The sequence below is a fragment of the Chlorocebus sabaeus genome, chromosome 21 (genome assembly GCF_047675955.1).
Source record: "Chlorocebus sabaeus isolate Y175 chromosome 21, mChlSab1.0.hap1, whole genome shotgun sequence".
Taxonomy (NCBI): domain Eukaryota; kingdom Metazoa; phylum Chordata; class Mammalia; order Primates; family Cercopithecidae; genus Chlorocebus; species Chlorocebus sabaeus.
The window spans coordinates 68,368,640-68,390,013 of NC_132924.1; the positions used below are offsets into that span (position 1 = coordinate 68,368,640).

Consider the following 21,374-nt stretch of genomic DNA (forward strand, 5'->3'; position numbering starts at 1 on the left):
GTTTGTAAATGTATATATCAGTGTACACTGATATGCAAGATAAAATATAAAAAAGATAAAATATCTTGATGTGCAAGATAAAAATCTTTGTTTATTCTTTCAAAGTACCAATTTTTGGTTTTGTCTATTCTTTTTTTTTTCTTTTTTTTTTTAATTTATTTTTTATTATTATTATACTTTAAGTTGTAGGGTACATGTGCATAACGTGCAGGTTTGTTACATATGTGTACTTGAGCCATGTTGCTGTGCTGCACCCATCAACTCGTCATTTACATCAGGTATAACTCCCAATGCAATCCCTCCCCCCTCACCCCTCCCCATGATAGGCCCCGGTGTGTGATGGTCCCCTTCCCGAGTCCAAGTGATCTCATTGTTCAGTTCCCACCTGTGAGTGAGAACATGCGGTGTTTGGTTTTCTGTTCTTGTGATAGTTTGCTAAGAATGATGGTTTCCAGCTGCATCCATGTCCCTACAAAGGACACAAACTCATCCTTTTTTATGGCTGCATAGTATTCCATGGTGTATATGTGCCACATTTTCTTAATCCAGTCTGTCACTGATGGACATTTGGGTTGATTCCAAGTCTTTGCTATTGTGAATAGTGCCGCAATAAACATACGTGTGCATGTGTCTTTATAGCAGCATGATTTATAATCCTTTGGGTATATACCCAGTAATGGGATGGCTGGGTCATATGGTACATCTAGTTCTAGATCCTTGAGGAATTGCCATACTGTTTTCCATAATGGTTGAACTAGTTTACAATCCCACCAACAGTATAAAAGTGTTCCTATTTCTCTACATCCTCTCCAGCACCTGTTGTTTCCTGACTTTTGAATGATCGCCATTCTAACTGGTGTGAGATGGTATCTCATTGTGGTTTTGATTTGCATTTCTCTGATGGCCAGTGATGATGAGCATTTTTTCCTGTGTCTGTTGGCTGTATGAATGTCTTCTTTTGAGAAATGTCTGTTCATATCCTTTGCCCACTTTTTGATGGGGTTGTTTGTTTTTTTCTTGTAAATTTGTTTGAATTCTTTGTAGGTTCTGGATATTAGCCCTTTGTCAGGTGAGTAAATTGCAAACATTTTCTCCCATTCTGTAGGTTGCCTGTTCACGCTGATGGTAGTTTCTTTTGCTGTGCAGAAGCTCTTTAGTTTAATGAGATCCCATTTGTCAATTTTGGCTTTTGCTGCCATTGCTTTTGGTGTTTTAGACATGAAGTCTTTGCCCATGCCTATGTCCTGAATGGTACTACCTAGGTTTTCCTCTAGCATTTTTATGGTATTAGGTCTAACATTTAAGTCTCTAATCCATCTTGAATTAATTTTCGTATAAGGAGTAAGGAAAGGATCCAGTTTCAGCTTTCTACTTATGGCTAGCCAATTTTCCCAGCACCATTTATTAAATAGGGAATCCTTTCCCCATTTCTTGTTTCTCTCAGGTTTGTCAAAGATCAGATGGCTGTAGATGTGTGGTATTATTTCTGAGGACACTGTTCTGTTCCATTGGTCTATATCTCTGTTTTGGTACCAGTACCATGCTGTTTTGGTTACTGTAGCCTTGTAGTATAGTTTGAAGTCAGGTAGCATGATGCTTCCAGCTTTGTTCTTTTGACTTAGGATTGTCTTGGAGATGCGGGCTCTTTTTTGGTTCCATATGAACTTTAAAGCAGGTTTTCCAATTCTGTGAAGAAACTCGTTGGTAGCTTGATGGGGATGGCATTGAATCTATAAATAACCTTGGGCAGTATGGCCATTTTCACGATATTGATTCTTCCTATCCATGAGCATGGTATGTTCTTCCATTTGTTTGTGTCCTCTTTGATTTCACTGAGCAGTGGTTTGTAGTTCTCCTTGAAGAGGTCCTTTACATCCCTTGTAAGTTGGATTCCTAGGTATTTTATTCTCTTTGAAGCAATTGTGAATGGAAGTTCATTCCTGATTTGGCTCTCTGTTTGTCTATTACTGGTGTATAAGAATGCTTGTGATTTTTGCACATTAATTTTGTATCCTGAGACTTTGCTGAAGTTGCTTATCAGCTTAAGGAGATTTTGGGCTGAGACAATGGGATTTTCTAAATATACAATCATGTCATCTGCAAAGAGGGACAATATGACTTCTTCTTTTCCTAACTGAATACCCTTGATTCTCTGCCAGGCTTTGGTATCAGGATGATGTTCGCCTCATAAAATGAGTTAGGGAGGATTCCCTCTTTTTCTATTGATTGGAATAGTTTCAGAAGGAATGGTACCAGCTCCTCCTTGTACCTCTGGTAGAATTCAGCTGTGAATCCATCTGGTCCTGGACTTTTTTTGGTTGGTAGGCTATTAATTATTGCCTCAATTTCAGAGCCTGCTATTGGTCTATTCAGGGATTCAACTTCTTCCTGGTTTAGTCTTGGAACAGTGTAAGTATCCAGGAAATTATCCATTTCTTCTAGATTTTCTAGTTTATTTGCGTAGAAGTGTTTATAGTATTCTCTGATGGTAGTTTGTATTTCTGTGGGGTCGGTGGTGATATCCCCTTTATCATTTTTTATTGCGTCTATTTGATTCTTCTCTCTTTCTTCTTTATTAGTCTTGCTAGTGGTCTGTCAATTTTGTTGATCTTTTCAAAAAACCAACTCCTGGATTCATTGATTTTTTGGAGGGTTTTTTGTGTCTCTATCTCCTTCAGTTCTGCTCTGATCTTAGTTATTTCTTGCCTTCTGCTAGCTTTTGAATGTGTTTGCTCTTGCTTCTCTAGTTCTTTTAATTGTGATGTTAGAGTGTCAATTTTAGATCTTTCCTGCTTTCTCTTGTGGGCATTTAGTGCTATAAATTTCCCTCTACACACTGCTTTAAATGTGTCCCAGAGATTCTGGTATGTTGTATCTTTGTTCTCATTGGTTTCAAAGAACATCTTTATTTCTGCCTTCATTTCGTTATGTACCCAGTAGTCATTCAGGAGCAGGTTGTTGAGTTTCCATGTAGTTGAGCAGTTTTGATTGAGTTTCTGAATCCTGAGTTCTAGTTTGATTGCACTGTCGTCTGAGAGACAGTTTGTTACAATTTCTGTTCTTGTACATTTGCTGAGGAGTGCTATACTTCCAATTATGTGGTCAATTTTGGAATAAGTGCGATGTGGTGCTGAGAAGAATGTATATTCTGTTGATTTGGGATGGAGAGTTCTGTAGATGTCTATTAGGTCTGCTTGCTGCAGAGATGAGTTCAATTCCTGGATATCCTTGTTAACTTTCTGTCTCGTTGATCTGTCTAATGTTGACAGTGGAGTGTTGAAATCTCCCATTATTATTGTATGGGAGTCTAAGTCTCTTTGTAAGTCTCTAAGGGCTTGTTTTATGAATCTGGGTGCTCCTGTATTGGGTGCATATATATTTAGGATAGTTAGCTCTTCCTGTTGAATTGATCCTTTTACCATTATGTAATGGCCTTCTTTGTCTCTTTTGATCTTTGATGGTTTAAAGTCTGTTTTATCAGAGACTAGTATTGCAACCCCTGCTTTTTTTTGTTCTCCATTTGCTTGGTAGATCTTCCTCCATCCCTTTATTTTGAGCCTATGTATGTCTCTGCATGTGAGATGGGTCTCCTGAATACAGCAGACTGATGGGTCTTAACTCTTTCTCCAGTTTGCCAGTCTGTGTCTTTTAATTGGAGCATTTAGTCCATTTACATTTAAGGTTAATACTGTTATGTGTGAACTTGATCCTGCCATTATGATATTAACTGGTTATTTTGCTCTTTAGTTGATGCAGTTTCTTCCTAGCCTAAATGGTCTTTACATTTTGGCATGTTTTTGCAATGGCTGGTACCGGTTGTTCCTTTCCATCTTTAGTGCTTCCTTCAGGGTCTCTTGTAAGGCAGGCCTAGTGGTGACAAAATCTCTAAGCATTTGCTTATCTGTAAAGGATTTTACTTCTCCTTCACTTATGAAACTTAGTTTGGCTGGATATGAAATTCTGGGTTTAAAATTCTTTTCTTTAAGAATGTTGAATATTGGCCCCCACTCTCTTCTGGCTTGTAGAGTTTCTGCCGAGAGATCTGCTGTTAGTCTGATGGGCTTCCCTTTGTGGGTAACCCAACCTTTCTCTCTGGCTGCCCTTAAGATTTTTTCCTTCATTTCAACTTTGGTGAATCTGGCAATTATGTGTCTTGGAGTTGCTCTTCTCGAGGAGTATCTTTGTGGCGTTCTCTGTATTTCCTGGATTTGAATGTTGGCCTGCCCTACTAGGTTGGAGAAGTTCTCCTGGATGATATCCTGAAGAGTGTTTTCCAACTTGGTTCCATTTTCCCCCTCACTTTCAGGTACCTCAATCAGACGTAGATTTGGTCTTTTTACATAATCCCATACTTCTTGCAGGCTTTGTTCATTTCTTTTTCTTCTTTTTTCTTTTGGTTTCTCTTCTCGCTTCATTTCATTCATTTGATCCTCAATCGCTGATACTCTTTCTTCCAGTTAATCGAGTCGGTTACTGAAGCTTGTGCATTTGTCACGTATTTCTCATGTCATGGTTTTCATCTCTTTCATTTTGTTTATGACCTTCTCTGCATTAATTACTCTAGCCATCAATTCTTCCACTTTTTTTTCAAGATTTTTAGTTTCTTTGCGCTGGGTACGTAATTCCTCCTTTAGCTCTGAGAAGTTTGATGGAATGAAGCCTTCTTCTCTCATCTCGTCAAAGTCATTCTCCGTCAAGCTGATCTGTTGCTGGCGATGAGCTGCGCTCCTTTGCCGGGGGAGATGTGCTCTTATTTTTTGAATTTCCAGCTTTTCTGCCCTGCTTTTTCCCCATCTTTGTGGTTTTATCTGCCTCTGGTCTTTGATGATGATGGTGACGTACTGATGGGGTTTTGGTGTAGGTGTCCTTCCTGTTTGATAGTTTTCCTTCTAACAGTCAGTACCCTCAGCTGTAGGTCTGTTGGAGATTGCTTGAGGTCCACTCCAGACCCTGTTTGCCTGGGTATCAGCAGCAGAGGCTACAGAAGATAGAATATTGCTGAACCGCGAGTGTACCTGTCTGATTCTTGCTTTGGAGGCTTCCTCTCAGGGGTGTACTCCACCCTGTGAGGTGTGAGGTGTCAGACTGCCCCTAGTGGGGGATGACTCCCAGTTAGGCTACTCAGGGTTCAGGGACCCACTTGAGCAGGCAGTCTGTCCCTTCTCAGATCTCAACCTCCGTGTTGGGAGATCCACTGCTCTCTTCAAAGCTGTCAGACAGAGTAGTTTGCATCTGCAGAGGTTTCTGCTGCTTTTGTTTACTGTGCCCTGTCCCCAGAGGTGGAGTCTACAGAGACAGGCAGGTTTCCTTGAGCTGCTGTGAGCTCCACCCAGTTCGAGCTTCCCAGCAGCTTTGTTTACCTACTTAAGCCTCAGCAATGGCGGGCGCCCCTCCCCCAGCCTTGCTGCTGCCTTGCCAGGAGATCACAAACTGTTGTGCTAGCAATGAGGGAGGCTCCGTGGGCGTGGGACCCTCCCGGCCAGGTGTGGGATATAATCTCCTGGTGTGCCTGTTTGCTTAAAGCGCAATATTGGGGTGGGAGTTACCCGATTTTCCAGGTGTTGTGTGTCTCAGTTCCCCTGGCTAGGAAAAGGGATTCCCTTTCCTCTTGTGCTTCCCAGGTGAGGCGATGCCTCGCCCTGCTTCAGCTCTAGCTGGTCGGGCTGCAGCAGCTGATCAGCACCGATTGTCCGGCACTCCCTAGTGAGATTAACCCAGTACCTCAGTTGAAAATGCAGAAATCACCAGTCTTCTGTGTCGCTTGCGCTGGGAGTTGGAGACTGGAGCTGTTCCTATTCGGCCATCTTGCTCCGCCCCTTGTTTTGGTTTTGTCTATTCTTTGTATGGATTTTGGGGTCTGATTTCATTCAGTTTTGTGTTGATTTCAGTTATTTCATTTTTTTCTGGTAGTTTTTTTTTTTTCTTCCTGTTTTTCTAGTTCCTCTGTGATTGATGTTAGAGTGTTAATCTGAGGTCTTTCCAACTTTTTAGGTAGATATAAAATGCTATAAACTTTCCTCTTAACAATGCTTTTGCTGCAACCCAGGTATTTTAGTATATTGTGTCTCCATTTTCATTTATTTCAAATAACTTTTTGATTTCCACTTTATTATTCTTGTTTACTCAAAAGTCATTGAAAAGCAAGTTGATTAATATCATATAATTCTGTGATTTGAGGAGATCATCTGCTCTTTATTTTTAAATTTATTTCTCTGTGGCCCAAGGGTATGACAGGCATAATTTTGATTTTTTGGACTGTATTGAGACTTGCTTTATAGTCAAGCAAATGGTTGAATCAATCATGTAGTATGTTCCATTTATAGAGAAGAAAACTATATATTCTGTCATTGGTCATTGTAGTTTTTTGATAGATATCTATTAGGTCTAATTGGTCAAGTGTCTAATTTAAGTCCAGAATTGCTTTTTCAGTTTTCTGCCTGGATTATCTGTCTTATGCTGACATTGGGGTTTCAAAGTTCCTCACTATTATTGTTTGTCTGTCAAAGTATTTCCATAGATCTAGCAGTACTTGTTTTTTTGTTTTGTTTGTTTGTTTGTTTTTTTAATAGTTTATTTTTTATTATACTTTATGTTCTGGGATACATGTACAGAATGTGCATGTTTGTTACATAGGTATACATGTGCCATGGTGGTTTGCTGCACCCATTAACCCATCATCTACATTAGATATTTCTCCTAATACTATTCCTCCCTTAGCCCCCCACCCCAGATAGGCCCTAAGGTGCAATGTTCCCTTCTCTGTGTCCATGTGTTCTCCTTGTTCAACTCCCACTTATGAGTGAGAACTTGTGGTAATAGGGTTTCTGTTCCTGTGTTAGTTTGCTGAAAATGATGGCTTCCAACTTCATCCATGTTCATGCAAGGGACATGAACTCATTCTTTTTCATGGCTGCATAGTATTCCATGGCGTATATGTGCCACATTTTCTTTATCCAGTCTGTTCCTGATGGGCATTTGGATTAGTTCCAAGTCTTTGGTATTATAAATAGTGCTGCAATACACATACATGTGCATGTGTCTTCATCATAGAATGATTTATAATCCTTTGGGTATATGCCCAGTAATGGGATTGCTGCATCAAATGGTATTTCTGATTCTAGATCCTTGAGGAATCACCACACTGTCTTCCATAATGGTTGAACTAATTTACACTCCCACCAACAGTGTAAAAGCATTCCTATTTCTCCACATCCTCCCCAGCATCTGTTGTTTCCTGACTTTGTAGTAATAGCCATTTAACTGGAGTGAGATGGTATTTCATTGTGTTTTTGATAATGCATTTCTCTAATGACCAGTGATGATGAGCTTTTTTTTTCATGTGTTTATTGAATGCATAAATGTCTTCTTCAGAGAAGTGTCTGTTCATATACTTTGCCTGCTTTTTGATGGCATTGTTTTTCTTTTGTAAATTTGTTTAAATTTCTTGTAGATTTTGGATATTAGCCTTTTTCAGCTGGATAGATTGCAAAAATTGTCTCTCATTCTGTAGGTTGCCTGTTCACTCTGATGATAGTTTCTTTTGCTGTGCAGAAACACTTTAATTAGATCCCATTTTTAAATTTTGGCTCTGCCTCAAATCAACAGGATATAAATTCTTCTGAGCACCACATAGCCACTTATTCTAAACTTGACCACATAATTTGAAGTAAAACACTCCTCAGTAAATGCAAAAGAATGTAAATCATAACAAACAGTCTCTCAGACTGCAGTGCAATCAAACTAGAACTCAGGGTTAAGCAATTCACTCAAAACCATACAACTATACGGAAACTGAACAACCTCCTCCAGAATGACTACTGGGTAAATAATGAAATTCAGGCAGAAAAAAATAAGTTATTTGAAACCAATGACAAAAAAGACATAACATACCAGAATCTCTGGGACACAGCTAAAGCAGTGTTTAGAGGAAAATCTAAAGCACTAAATGTCCACAGGAGAAAGCAGGAAATATCTAAAATCGACACCCTAACATTGCGATTAAAAGAACTAGAGAAGCAAGAGCAAACAAACCCAAAAGCTATCAGAAGACAAGAAATAACTAAAATCAGAACAGAACTAAAGGAGATAAAGAAACAAGAAACCCTTCAAAAAAATCAGTGAATCCAGGAGCTGGTTTTTTGAAAAGATTAACAAAATAGATAGTACTTTTTTAAAGAATCTGGGTGCTCCAATTCCGGGTGCATATATATTTAGTTGAATTGAACACTTTATCGTTATTTGACATAATTCTTTGTTCTTTTTTACTTTTGATTTAAAGTTTTCTTTTATCTAAGTATAGTCACCTCTGCTTTTTTGTTGTTTGCTTCCCATTTTCGTGATAAATTTTTCTTCAATCCTTTACTTAGAGCCTATGAGTTTCATTATATGCAAGATGAGTCTCTTGAATACAGCAGATTGATGAGTCTTTTTATTTATTTATTTATTTGTTTTTATTTAACTTGCCACTCTATGCCCTTTAAGTGGGGCATTTAGATCACTTTTATTCAAAGTTAATATTGTTATGAGAGTATTTGATTCCATCATGGAGTTGTTAGCTGTTTACTTTGTAATTTCCATTGTGTGGCTGCTTGACAGGGTCTGTGGGCTATGTGCTTCAGTTTGTTTTTGTGGCAGTGGGTATCATTTCATTTGAATGTTTAAAACTTCCTTAAGGATCTTAGGTAAGGCTGATCTAATGGTAACAAATTATCTCAGTAATTTGGAATTTATTTCTCCTTTGCTTATAAATCTTATTTTGGTTATTTGAAATTACTGGTTGGAATTTCTTTGCTTCAAGAATGCTGAAAATAGGCCCATGATCTCTCCCGGCTTGTAATGTTTCTTGTGAGAAGTCTGCTGTAGGCCTGACGGGATTCCCTTTGGATATGATCCTAACTTTTTATCTAGCGGCCTTTAAGGTTTTTTCTTTATTGTTGACCTTGGACAGTCTGGTGACTATATGCCTTTGTGATGTTTTTTTATATACTATCTTGCAGGTGTTCTCTGGATTTCTAGTCTCTGGATTTCTAGTCTCTGGATGTTGACTACCTTAACAAGATTAGAGAAATTTTATTAAATTATTTCCTCATACGTAATTTTTTTAAATTTTCTTTTTCTTTTTCTCTCTCAAGAATGTTGATAATTTGTAGGTTTGGTTGCTCTACATAATCTCATATTTGTCAAAGACTTTCTTTACTTTTTAAAATTATTTTTTCTTTATTCTTGTATGACCAGGTTAACTCAAAAATCAGTCTTGAAAGTCTCAAATTATTTCTTCTGCATAGTCCAGTCTATTAACAAAGCTTTCAATTGTATTTTGAAGTTCCTTAAGTAAGCTTGCAATTTCAGAAACTCTGAATAATTTCTTTTTAAGATGTTTACCTGTTACTTCATTTAATGCTTTAGAAGTTTACTTGTGTTGACTTTCAATTTCGTCTTGTATCTCCTTGAGTTTCCTCGCAAATCATGCTTTGAATTCTTTCTCTGTCATTTCTGAATTTCTGTTTTGGTTAGGAACCATTGCTGGAGAGCTAGTGTGATCCTTTTGTAGTGTCACAACATTTAGATTTTTCATGGTGCCAGAAGTTTTGCACTGGTTCCTTGTCAGCTGGAAATGCTGGCACTTCTGATTTGTTAAATTGTTTTTGTGTGGGTATATATATATTTTCCTTTTTCTTCCTTTTTCTGTAGTATTATTATTTTTCTTTCTCTTTCCCTCTTTCCCACTCCCTAGAGGGTACAACTATAGAGAATGCTAAGTGGGGTATTTGGGTTTTGCTTCTATAGCCCTATGTAATTATTTTAGCAGATTTTATATTGTCCTGTGCAGTTCAATGCATGAGCCAATAAAAAGCATGTACAGGTAAAAGCTGGCTGCATCTTACATGATTGAGTGTATGCTTGATCCCTGCTTACTGGAATAAGCTCTCTGTTGTCTCAGAGAGTGGGTTTATTCATATAATGCACAGTGGTCTGAGCCACCTGCCCATCAGGCCATGATGGGTAGAGCCAGACCTGGCAGGTCCTCCTAAAGGTCCCCCAGGGCAGGCACAAATACCTGTACAGAAGGAGAAGCCAGTGGGTGGCCACCAGGTGCCCAGAAGTGTGTCTATGTGTGGAGCTGGGAAACCTCTTTGGGCTCAAGTTCTCTGCAAGAGGATGAGGATATACTAAATTTCTAATCCTGGAGATTGGGCATTCCAGATGCCTGGAGATCTCCCTGTGCCTGGAGCAGAGAGGGACCTACTGCACCCAGATGTCTACACAGGACTGGTGGGGCAACTCAGGCTCTTAAACCAGGCAAGCAGGTTTTCTGAATGTCTGGAGATCCGCCTGGGTGTGGAACAGATAGGGCCTTGCTATACCACAATCTATGTTCAGGAAGGGAGGAGTGGCTTAGACTGCTGAACCAGATGAGTGGGTGCTCTGAATGTCTGGAGATCTGCCAGGGTTTTAAGAAGAGAAGGCCTTCTGCATCAGGATTTCTGCATGGGAAGGTTGGGACAAGTCAGCTTGCTGAACCAAGTGAGTGGGTGCTCCAAATACTTGAAGATCTACCTGGGTGTGGAGTGAAGGTTCCCCTGCAGCAAGATCTTTTCACAGGAGTGGAGGTGACTTAGGTTGGCGAACCAGAAAAGTAGGTGTTCTGAATGCATGGAGATCTGCCTGGGCATGTAGCAGAGAGCCCACTCCCCCGCTGCACCGTGCCCTGCACCAGGATCTTTTCACAGGAAGGGTGGGACAGCTCAGGCTGCTAATCCAGGTGAGCTTATACTCTGAATACCTGGAGATCTGCCTGGGTGTGGAGTGGAGAGGGTCTCACTGCATCACTATTTATTTCCAGGAAGCATGAGGTTCAGTTTTGCTGTTCTTAAACCTATAAAAAATGAATAGTACATTACAATGTCTTACTGCAATCTTAATTCTCAGGTCCCATCCATTAAGGCCTCCCTAGCCAAAATTCTGTATTACTGAAATTAATAACTTTATCAAATTAGCAGCTGATAAATATCTTTATATTGTACATTTGACGAATATGTTCTATTTGGTGCTGATTTCAGCAGTCTCTCAGTTGCCGTCTACCTTCACCTTTGAAGGGATTACAATATCTCCTAGCCTACTCATGCGATATCTCAACAGATTTGTCTTTGCATGTCATCTTTGCAGGTAAGATCTTAACTGCATCCCACTTTCTCCAGGAACACAGGTATGACACTTCCTACTGAGTAGATTTGTTGGACATACATTTTGTGGAAATATGAGTACATCTTTTTGTCTAAATTAAAATCAACAGACATTCCTGTTAGTATCCTCAAAGGCTTCTTCACTGTGGAAGCTTTAATAGTGTCCCCTCATGCCTTATGGTGTCTCTGAATCAGCTATGATGGCCATAAATTGCCCATGGGTTTCCAATGCTGGAAACTTCTCTTCTCAGACATCCACCATTAGAGTGGCAATTTCTGGCCACGTATTGGAATCTGTTGGAAAATGAAGCTCTTGAACACCCTAAGCCTGTGGCCCTGCATACCATCCTGCACATTATGACCTGGATCGTGGCAACAACATCCTACAAGTTCAGCATGGCTAGTGAGTAATCCTTGGTACAGGATGTACCTGAACCTGAGCCCTATAGCATATTCCTCTTGCAGGAGAGAATGGCCTTGTCTGTCTTCAGTTCCTTGCCAGATGTCATGTTGCTGGATGTCTAGCTCCTTGGCTACCTGTAAATTAAGTGAGATTAACTGAGTGAATAGCTGTGGGATCGCATAGACTGAACATACGGCATTGAAACCATTATAAGTGGTGAAGCTCAGTAGAATGTTGCTGCTTTCCATAGTTAATGAAGAATTCCTTAATAATAGGCAGGACAATTGGCCACGCTTCAGAAAGTCATTTTAGCATTGAATGCCCTAGTCAACAAATGACCCCATCTGCCCATTTTTACAAACACTTGGGCCATTTCCTGGTCTGTTCTCTTCAGGATAAAGAGTTCTGAGATGTTTCACCTCACAGAAATCCAAACTAAATCAAGTCCTCGTGTATCTTCACATATCCTAAGACAACAACATAAAGCCTCATCAGGGTGTTTTCCATTCCCTTCAAAGTTCCAGACATGACTAATGCACACATCTCACATCTCAGAATACCCAGTAACAGCTCTTAGAAAAGACATTCAATGGAACTTTCATCTCCACTATAGGCCTCAGACAGATGGTTTAATTGAGAGGCCTAATGGGCTCCTCAGAGAACTATATTTAAGTTGTGAAATGACAAATAGACTTATAAATGGGTCCATATCATGCCCCAGACTTTCATCTATCTTAACTGAAGGCCCACTGGCCTACTTTACACCTTATACAACTTTTAAAATCCTACCTTTTGCCCATTCCTATATATAATGGGGGGTAGGTTTCATCTCCGTATATATGGAGACTGTTTATTTATGAGTTCCCTCAATAATGTCTGCTCTTTCCTTTATAAATTTCCAGTTATAACGCTGGTTCAAAAGGCCTGGAAGTCATATGAACAGCACATACTCTCCTGAGACTCATTAGCTATAGATTGTCTCACAGGCCAGATACCTGCCTCTGTAGTGTGGGACCCAATTGAACTTGAATTGCCACCACCCTAAATACTTTCCTCAATATTTGTGTTACAAAGGGTGGATAATTAATCTGAGTTCTCCTTCTCATCCCTCCATAAAATTAAAATTGGTGGTCCAGGGTCAATCCTACAGACAGTGTAGACTATACAGAAGGAAGACAGAAAACTCAACTTAGTAAATTAAAATTATCTTCAGAGATAATAATGGAATTTACACCATATTTCATAAAGATTAAACCAGACAAACCCTCCATGGTAATAACACACCAGTGGAAAAGCAACATCAAGCAGAAAAATCCTGTCAAATCTAACTGCACACCATTCTGCAGGCTATTAGTCTGGTTACTCTCAGTTTGGATACTTTCATTGATTTGTGATACACAGACTTAAACTTTCCAGGTCATTGTTTTAACCAAACATGGCAAATATTGAATTTGACTAATGAAACCCAAAGGCCTCACCAGCTTGTCCTTCACCAAAAAAAAAACCGACAACTGATGTGGAAGGAAGAAAAAGTAATTTCTTAAAAACAAAAACAAGCAAACAAACAAAAAACACTAACAAGAGAAAAGCATAAACATTTATTTAATATGCTTTATGTTACATGAAAGTTCTCAGAAAATGAATGCTCAGAAAAATGAGGTCAACTCTGTATATATTATGCTAAGTCTGAAGAAGAAGTAGATATTTGTGGTGAAAGGTAATTGGACAAAAAGGGGTCTGAGGTAATGGTAACAAATTGGGGAAGAAATTCATCAAGACCTGGTGTTCAGATTCTTCTCTGTGTCTTTGCATCTTCAGGATTAAGGATATCTTTCCCCTCTCTGGGTAGAAGGAAGACCCCTCTGGAATGAGAGTATTATAATCTATTTTAAGGGAAAGATGAGCCGGGTTTTATGGCCTGCTTCAGGATAGCTAGGGGGATTCTTTCTAGTTTCTAGGGCCTGCTTCTGCTCTTTCATCAAATGCCAAGGTACCAGATTTTACAGTAGCATTTTCCAAACTCTGTCTGATGCAACGGATCCATAGTAATCGGTGAAACTGGAGGGCCTGCCTACAGGCTAATGTTTCAGCTCTACTCATAGCCACAGGTATTTTAATTGGCAAACAACTTCACACTATATTAACCACATAAACCAAAATCAGGCCATATGATTTAAAACATATTTGTTTCCAAACCCACTCCTCATCCATCTGAGAAAAACATGGAGCATTGGGGGTCTTTAGATTCAGTCACCAATAATTGACACTTTAATTGTGCCAGACAGGTTTTGACACTGTGCTCCAGTTACTACCATATCTGAGATGCTGGCATCACCTGTACCCAAAGGCCCTTGACTTAAAAGATATTTTCAAATAAAGCTCCCAGGCCAAAATTTTCCTTCAAATTTCACAGGTGGTTCAGACTTGTTATACTATAGAACCACAAAAATGTGATCCACAAGGCCTGAGTGATTATCTACCTGAGAAAGATACCCTAATTCCACAGCCTAGATAACATCTTCTCGGACAGGAGCTTGCTGCCAGAGAAGATGGCATCCTGTGCACTGAGAACACTGCCTCAGCAATTCCCGTGGGCTGCCTCCCCTAAGATGCAGACAAACTGGAGATGGAGCATTTATTGCTTTTCTTCCTCTGCTATTTCAGATTCTATTATATTCTCTGAGTCCACTGTTTCCTCAGTTCATAATCCTTGCACTCTTCCAATACATGCATTCCTACGCTGTCAAGCCTAAAGGGAAATCTTGTAGCCATTACTACTATCTGTGCCATTCTAAAAGTTGATCAAGATTACTACTTTCTCTAGGAGGTAACTGCCTCATATCAGTCCACTCCTCGGCCCCATGAAGGGAGAATTTCCCATGCCACAGCTCCTTCTCTTAAACCCCGGTCCAGCTTTCCACCATGACCGCGCATACTACATCTCAGACCAGGAGCACCACAACTGTCCCTTTCACTTTGATTATTCCTAACTTTGCATGTCCCTTACTGAATATGAGTTCGTGCCCTTTACAACATAACTACTGGGCTTGTTGCCTTGACTCAGGAATACACCAAGATATTATTGGCATACAAATTAATTCATACTTCTAACATACTTTATAACACCACAAAAATACTCTTAGACACCCCAGATATTTCAGATTTGTTTTCCTAGGTAATACTCTATACATGGGAAACTTCCTTTAAGGGAAACCTATAAAGATGCCTTGTACTTTTACTTGTTTTCTTCCTTTTTACTGTCATCATAAAATATTTTCTACAGAGTTGGGGGTAATGTGTGGAATATCTACTGGGAGATTCTACTGTTTAGACCATTCAGATACCCCAAATAATTTATGTTAAAACTGATGTCAAGACACAAAGGGGTCAATTATAACATAGTTTGGTTTTTGTTTTAAATGCTGTCTACCCAGTTTTGAGGCCTTCACTAGAGACTGACAGTTTATTTTCTTGAGCAGCGAAGTCCACACCTCCAACACTTATTTTTTTAGAATTCTCAGACTCCATGACCATATAAACCTACCTTAATTGCCTGGGGCACAAGCACCAGCTAGCTGGGACAACACCTATGCTCAGAGCCCATGAAGTTAGTCAAATTAACCAGTCCACAGAGAGCTCCTGACATCTAGCTAGTGTCACCCCACTTTCCCCACATAAATTACTCTCCAAACTTCAGCTTGCTGCTCCCCTGGCCCTAGGTACAACTCCCTGCCTGACCCTGTGTGTCAGCCTTTTCTTGTTTGGAGATATAAATAACAAAGAACTCTGTCTTTATTCTACCTGAATGCAATTGTGTTCTGCCATCAAAAGAATCCTTATATCTTATAAAACAATTGTATACACCTCAAGTCTCCTAATATCTTAATACTATGCTATCCCATTAGGCCTTCTTTGTTTAAAGAGTGAAAATAAATTAATAAAAGGTGAACTGGAAACACTGAAAAATTAATGCTTTCATTTCTCACGCAGTTATTATTCTTGTCACAAAAATTATGCTTTCAGATTTCTTCAGTAAGAGCAGATTACATATTTTTGCATGCTTACTCCAAAGAGTATCAGTGGTATCTGGATTTTCATAAGAATAAAGATGTGGTACCTGAAAAAGAAAATTATGTTTCAGAAATCTTTTTCTTATAACCATTTATAGATTATATATTTTTCTATACTCTTTCTACTCTAGCCATTAAATTATAGATTTAGCCTAGAGAAAATTATTAAACTGAAATTGCCACCCAATTAACAATATAACAAATTATAAAAGATTATAGGAGTCCATATATCAGAATTTAACTTATAGATATTAGTAAAGTACATAAAAATTAGTATTTATTTTATTTCTAATTATTTGTTTGAAAATTACACACAATAATGAACAAAATTACTATATCTATATATATACACAGTATATATGTATGTGAGAATGAAATAGAATAAGCAAGAGAGAAAATATATAAGATGAAAAATACAAAGCTACAGAATTATGTCGTCATTATTTAAAATCTTAAACATTCTGGTAAATTAAACTTTTAAAAATGTTAAATTCAGCACTTAAAATGGGGTTTGCATCTATTTTTAGAGATGAAATAAAACAGTTCCAACTCAGGAAAAAAAAATCTGAGTTTATAGAGATACATCATTAAAACACTGCAAAGCCCTGAAAATTTTAGAGCTTTGGAGGGGATCAGTGTTCTGTGTAGTGGAGTTTTAATAGATACCAGTGAAGCCTTCTGGCAGAATGACAATTCCATTGGAGTAGTGGGTAAATAGCTCTCCACTTGCAGTAACATTAATATTTGTAAACTCCTGTCTTTCAGAGTTAGACAGATGCCTCTTTGTTTAAATTTGACAATAATAAACCAAAATTGGAATACAAAGATGTGGATTTTAACATGTACTCTGTAACTTACTGGAAACTTAAAAACAAAAAACAAAAAACAAAAAAAAAAAGAAGAAAAAAGTCTTTGACCAATACAGAATGTGTTTAAAAGCAACATTGGAGAGTTTAGAGGGATCGTTTAACAGAAGAAAACGGAAAGAAGGCATCAACTATTGTGTTTATATCTTATCTTAAGGTTACATACAAAAGTGATTTTTCTTATGTCAATACAATTTATCTTATTACATCAGTATTTTATTAATATTTTTCTTGGAAAATCTCTTCTACTTCATTAGCCGCATATGACAGATATTTACTAATAATACATAACTTTGAGTAAATGGATTTTATTTATATAGAAGTGATCCAATCCAGGAGTAAGCAAACTACAGCCAGGTACAATATCTGGCTTGCAACTTGTTCTTGTAAATAAAGTTTTATTGAAACACAGTCACAGTCATTCATTTACAAATTATCTATGGCTGCCCTCACGCTACAACAACAGAGCTGAATACTTGAGTTCTTGATGCAGAGACTATTTGATCTGTAAATCCTAAAATGTTTGTTCCCCAGTCCTTCTTCTTCAAGGTAAGTTGTTCATAAAGAGGGTACTTCTTTGAAAACGATCAAATTAGTCTAAAAGTTATCTGTGTCATTGATACATATTACCTTGCCTGAAAGATACTATTAAATAAGATTATTGTGGTTGAATGCTTTCAATTGACATTTTTTATCCCCCAAATTATCATTCCAATAAGCATTGAAAAATAAATTTATATATTTCTAGTTCACTTGAATTGCTTAAACTAAATAATCTGGAGATGAGTGTTTGAAGCACTCTGTATTAATAGCTTAATAATAAAATTGATGCCAAATATGGAACAGTCAGAACAGAGGTTTCCATTTCAGAAATTTAAGATTGTATCTGAGACTAGGAATTCGAATCACTCCTGGAAACTGAAGAAAAATACTAATATTCGGCTGGATACACTCCTTTCTTGTTAATACAGTGCAAAATAATCCCTTCTATAAATAACAATACCTGGAATACTTTTTCCATATAGATATGTATTAGGAAATAATGAAGGCTAAAACCTTAACCAATTGTACTTTAAAAATTACTCCTAGGAAATAAAATAACAGGAAATATCTAAATTTAAGAGCACATACTTGGAAAAACCACTATGTGATATACTATTATTTATATATCTCTGAAATTTAAAGTTGCTTTAGAAAATACATTCCATCTCATTCCAGAGATTTTATATTGAAGTACTTCTCATAATTGCAAGAACTGTACAACAACTTGTATTTGTAAGAAACATGTTCAATAGTATTTCAAACCTCTTTGATTCAATGCCTGAGCGCTGTTAAGTATATTACTAGATCCTTGTACTTATAATGGTTTTTTTTAACATGGCAAAATTTTGCTAAATCAAGACTTCTTTTTAAATGAATATTAATAATGATAAACAATAGTTTACTAAGTTTATGAGGCTATATATAAAGTGGTCTCGCTAGTCAAGTCCAATTAGGTGTTCTCTGGTAAAATGCTTCTGTAAGATTGTGTATCATCCTTTAAGAGAGCTGCAATTGCACAAGCATCTTCAAGGCTCAGAGAAATTTAGCCTCCTTACCTCCACCCTTTTAAAAAATTTTCAGCTAATTGCCCTTGGAAACTTTAAATCATTCTGGTCTAGCAGTATAACCTTGTAGATACAAATTAATTTCAGTTATATTACTGAAATGATTATTGCTATCGAAATGATGAAAACTGTAGGAATTGTAACTCTGCTTATGATTGCTAGATTTCTCTAGTGAATTTTCTTCATTTCTTTTTCTGAAGACTACTGTACAGTGTTCCTTTTTCTCAAGTCTCCAAATTGCTCTTCTTTCCTCCATCCTATTTTAGCTTCTAATCTCATCTTTCAATTCATTAAGACAACAAAAGGATGGAAATATCATTATCTTCCCACCAACAATTCTATAAGCCAACTTTCTCCAGCACTGAAATATTTATCTTCCCTCTTGTTTCACTTTATATTGGTCCATAGAGATAATTCATTCATTTTTATCTCTCCACAACACTCTAACTTATAACAATAACACAATTGACTGTCCTATTTTCCTACCAATATACATGTATTTTTTATTATAATTACCTGTGTATGTCTAATGAAGCTGACAAGAGTCTCTTTAATGTATATTCCCACATAAATTTGGGCACCTTCAACTTTCCTTGATATTGACAAAATAATCTGAAAGTGATTGGGTATAACTATGTTTCTACCAGCAGGGAATGTAATCCTTGTAAGACTTTATATTATGGTGTTTTAATTTTTTGGCAAATTTCAAAACATAAAATGGTATTTTATGGTTTTTTAAATTTGTATTTCCTTATTTACCAGTGAGATTAAATGGTTTTATATCTATATGGCTATAGCTCTTTTTTTTCAGCATATTACAAATTGCAAAACTTTCTACCAACGAACTCCTATCGAGTCAAAAACATATTCCCTAATCTATGACCTAGACTATGCCCTGCAGCCCAATCTCAGTTGTTCACTTGATAGGATCAGGATCATGCCCTGTGGTTGCTGTCTAAACATATCATGCACCATCACACTCATTCTCCCAGCACATTCTCTGATAGTGTAACCCTTCATGGGCTCCAGCATTGCTCTTCCAGTCTCCTGGACTACTTTGCACCTTTTCCTCTCTCTTCAAATTGTCAACAACTTTCTCCAACCCTGGGTCTCACTAATGATCTTGTTTATTGTATCCCAGATGGGAAGGAAGAAAATCTACAAAACCACTTGTGTCTATATTTGTACATAAGATCTTCCTTCCTGAACTTATGGATGAAATGTCACTTCTTGTATTGAAGGCTAATTCCTCCACAGGTTTGCTAGATCCAATTCATTAAACTTCTCAAGGCTTTGTTCCCTAAAATATCCATCTTGTTTCCCCTATATAATCAGTTTTTCACTCTCTGCTGTGTAATTCCCATCATGGTACGACCCACGTTTTGAAAACTTTGACTCATTCTCTAGTTGCCACCCTATTATTCTACTTCTTTTTAGAGCAACACTCTTTGAAGCAATTATTACTTCTCCTTTTATCTGTTTCCTCAACTTAATTATTTCTTTATTTCAACAACATCATTGAAACTTGTCCTATTGAGATTACTAATAATCACCATCTTGCCAAGTTCTCAGTCCTCACCTTTTTGATTACTTAACAACTGTTAACTCAACTGCATCTATCTTGAAATCCTTTCTTTATTTGGCCTTACATTCCTACATCACTTTATTTATCTTTGTAGCTGACTCCTGCTTTTTTCCATAACTCTAAATTATCAAGCACCTCAAGGATATCATTGGCCGTTTCTTCTCTAATTTTTTCTCTCCCTACAGAATCTCATTTTGTCTGATGGCCTTGGTTAACATCTCTCCATTTTTTACTTCCAAATGTTTGTCTGCAGGCTGAACTTCTTTCTTGAACAGGAACCTCTGTATCCAATTGTCTAATTCATGCTTTCATTTGGCATTATAACAGGCATGTCAAACTATGTCCAAAACAGAACTACCCTCTCCCTGCATATCATCCCAATCTACTTTTCCTCCCCATCTCACTGAATAGAATCACTATTCACACAATGTGTAAGGGCCAAAGGCCTGGAAGTCATTCTTGATTCTTTTTTCTCCTTATATCTTATACCCAAGTTGTAATCATTTAAACTCTTAATTTTGCAAAGTCTAAAGGTAGGTACTTTTCTCTATCTTCAAAATTGACAACAGTGATTGGCATGCCACAGGTGCTATCAAATAACTGTTGAATGATTAATGAATGCAGCAGCAAAATTTATTTTTATGTAAAATATGTAAATCTTTTCTTAAACCATAGATGAGAAGCTTTCAGAAAAACACAATTTAGCATTGCTTTCATATGCATATGTAAAAACGCTTTAGAAATAGTCAATCAAAATTATAATTATTTATGTTTTAAATTGATATTCCATTGGCATAACTGTTATACTCTTTACTTTTTCAGGTGTGTTATTTTTGGCTTTCCTTCCTAGGTGGATTTACTGATATTTTATGCTATTTCCACGTCTTTCAATCTAAATGTATAATTTTTTAAAATTAATCATTCGTGGAGAAAAGATAGTCTCTAGTGACATTTAAGGGTATCAAGCCAAAGAAAAAGACACATACAATTATCCAAGATAGATTTATAGTACTTCTGACAGCACAGGTTAAACAAATAGTTAACAAATTCAAAACAGAGCAATTCAAATCCTTCATTAGAAGTATTCATTTCTATGTATGTCTGGTGAAGAAACATTATAGTAATAGCTAATTATTTTGATTTGGACTATGAACTATTCTAAATCATAGTAAGGAGTGAAAGAACACTATGTTTCCTTATAGGAATAAAAAACATACTTTGATGGGTCACAATATTTTTCAAATACTTTCTCTTGATCCTTTTTACCTATAACATGCCTAGGTAGTGCGGTTGATATTTGTTGTTTTTATCTTCCTGGCATCCTGTTCTTTGCATCTTTTTCCTCTAAGGAGGACAGCTCTTTCTTTCACTTGGTAGAGTCTATAATCACCTGGCTTCACTTCCTGAATTTTATGGTGTATATTAAAGAAAAAGCTTCAGTGACTTTGTCTTCCAAAGATTGATATAAATCTTGGGAATGGGATGCTATGCACTTTTCTCTGGCATTGCTAGTTGTTAACTACAATCCAAACTATATCTGATGATGGCCAGGAGACAAACTTCTTGAGCCTGAAACCATTAGAAAGTAAAATTGAGCAGAGACAGAGCATAAAAAGAGGCAGGCTATCTGATACTTGATTATTTTATTGAGTTCCTGGAT

General features: G+C 37.3%; 1 long non-coding RNA gene across 1 annotated transcript in view; it reads right to left on the reverse strand.

Moving 5' to 3' along the window:
• Window positions 1-15,536: 15,536 nt before the first annotated feature.
• Window positions 15,537-21,374, reverse strand: part of LOC119626182 (uncharacterized) — a 52,225-nt gene continuing 46,387 nt past the window's right edge. Inside the window, exon 4 of the long non-coding RNA XR_005242341.2 lies at window positions 15,537-15,703. This is a non-coding gene — a long non-coding RNA (uncharacterized lncRNA). The remainder of the gene's footprint in view (window positions 15,704-21,374) is intronic.